The following is a 2,418-nucleotide window of genomic DNA, read 5'->3' as shown; positions in this document are numbered from 1 at the left end:
TCTCTCTCTCTCTCTTTCTGTCTCTCTCTCTCTCTCTCTCTCTCTCCCTACCCTCCACCATATTTATCATGTGCACTCTCTCTTTCCCAGTTCATTTCCACCCATTCTGTTTCTGCTTTCACTATGATGGTATACCAAGTGTGGTCGTACCTTAACAATTTCATAAAACCTAGCGTTCACTGCGGCCTAAACCGTTTCCTATAATGCTTTTTTTCATGGTCAAAATCATATCCAATGAGAATGGTGCAAATAGCACATTCTTGCTTGCTCCCACTTTATCTACCATATGACACATACTTATCTGTATCGGTAGATTTTCTTTTATTTACGTCCGTATCCTTGACCGGTTGTGTGCGTGTGAGCACAGGCACTTGGAACGTTTCAATCATAAAATGATGGTAAATAAACACGAAATGTATTTACTACCAAAGTCGCAATGTTTATATATTCTCTGTCGACTAGTAAATGCCGTTCAAATGCTCTTTTGCAACACACAATCTCACCGCACGCGCGCCGCTGCGCACAAAAGCAGAAATATGGAGTTCTGTATAGTTCTCTATATTTCTGCTGTTTCTGCACAGTGATAATATAATAAAATAATGTAAATTTTAATATAAATAAAAAAATTTAAAAATTAAAAAACGGGTTGTTGGTGCACGCAGGCACACACGCGTGTTTTTGTTTTTTTGATAATATATTAAAATAATATAAATTTTAATATAAATAAATTTAAATTTAAATTTAATAAACCAAATTAAATTAAAAAAAAATTAACAGTTCAATTTGCATTCACTCTCTACCCCTCTTACTATTAATCGTAGGACTAACGACCCGTAGGACCAATGACCCGTAGGACTATAGATCGGGCCGGCGTGGATTGCCTGTGCGTGGGAGGGGTCATAGGAGCGGGGGCGATCGAGGGGTTATCAAACGCGGTGCTACGAATCTTTATTGGAGTATACCCACGCCCACACCCACACAGCAACAAACTGTGCCACTGAAAATTCTACCTCGACCGACTGCTATTCTAATGCTAATTCTAACATAATGCGACTGCTACTAGCATGGCTGCGATAACGAGATGCATGCCTTGGCGCGTGCTCATGCAGCTTTCTTGATGAATCTATAGCTGAGTCACCTTACATATACGGCATTCGTATGGCACATGCCTAGGCATGGTAGCTTACGCCCGAATAATTAATCTTGATGAGATTACATAATAATTTACGATGAAGTTCATACGCAAACAGTTGAGATATCTCTGCGCGCGATGTGACGCAGGTGGCGATATATTCACCTAATTGCGCCCTATGCAATTATGTCCAGATAGGTATTTCATTTACCAGCACACCACCTGAGACATACTCGTCGCGAGTGCGGATCAATTAAAAGTAATTCCCCGCAAAACCCTAATACGGATATATGGCTTATATATTTATATATCGAACGGAGGTAATGCCGTAAATTGCAATTCCGGTCGATTGGAGGATTGCTTGCCGGATCGCAGCTGCAAATGATTAAGCGAGACGACAATATATGGTCGTCACACTCTGTGAAGACGCACGGTGAAGACGCACGGACGCGTGAGACGAGCACATAAATTGTTCCCTCACTATATAATACACCGGCGCTTTCCTCACCTATCAGATTCGGTCGGATTTTGCTACACGAAACCCCTTGGACGTATCACACGCTGTGCATGCGCGGATATACGAGCAGGCATGTTGCTGTGGTGACTGCGTTACGTGATTCATGATATTTGAGAATAACCCGGTATATGTGAGACGTCAATGGTATGTATAATCACCTCTTGATATATTTCTTATATGACTGTTACCTCTATACACAGTGCGTAGGCGTATTACTCCCGAAGACACTCGAGCTAATTGCTTGCCAGAATCAAGCATTGATGCGGAAGTAATTATTCGTTTTATTTCCTTCCTTAAGTCGCGAAATATTTTCTCACGCGTTTCGAGGTTCGTCGCACTTTGAGTAGCCGATGTCATCGACCGCATGCCATGAAATCAACGAATGTGTAAAATGCTCTAGGCATGTAGCTCACTGCATAACCTGATATTTTTAATAAACAAAGTTGTGTTACCGGCGCATCAAACAATACAAGTCAGCACTACACATGATGTGTAACGATGCACCTACAGGCAAATGCTTGTAAGCAATTTAGGCGTTTAATTGTCTGCGTCATCGCCGTGTGTATACAGCCGTCAGGGTTAATTTGTTATCTATTGACTTTATCTTAACATTAATTCATCGCCCTTGGTTCTGCTTGGTTTATATGGCAATGTCTGATTTCGGGGCAGCTTAAAGGGAATATTATGAATTGCTGTTGAGTTTCATACATATATATCAGGAGTTAATAAAGACAAATTTGTCTTTATTAACTCCTGATATAATTAATTA

General features: G+C 40.7%; 1 protein-coding gene across 1 annotated transcript in view; it reads left to right on the top strand.

Annotated features, from left to right (window-relative positions):
• Positions 1-1,559: 1,559 nt before the first annotated feature.
• The window catches only part of LOC106811014, a gene marked incomplete in the record, with an annotated part of 22,402 nt that continues 21,543 nt past the window's right edge, over positions 1,560-2,418 (top strand). The window contains 1 exon segment of the mRNA XM_014814531.1: positions 1,560-1,793.

Source organism: Priapulus caudatus, unplaced genomic scaffold (genome assembly GCF_000485595.1).
Source record: "Priapulus caudatus unplaced genomic scaffold, Priapulus_caudatus-5.0.1 Scaffold17, whole genome shotgun sequence".
Lineage (NCBI taxonomy): Eukaryota > Metazoa > Priapulida > Priapulimorpha > Priapulimorphida > Priapulidae > Priapulus > Priapulus caudatus.
Note: the sequence above shows the minus strand (reverse complement) of the source record. Positions and strands in the feature narration are given on the sequence as shown.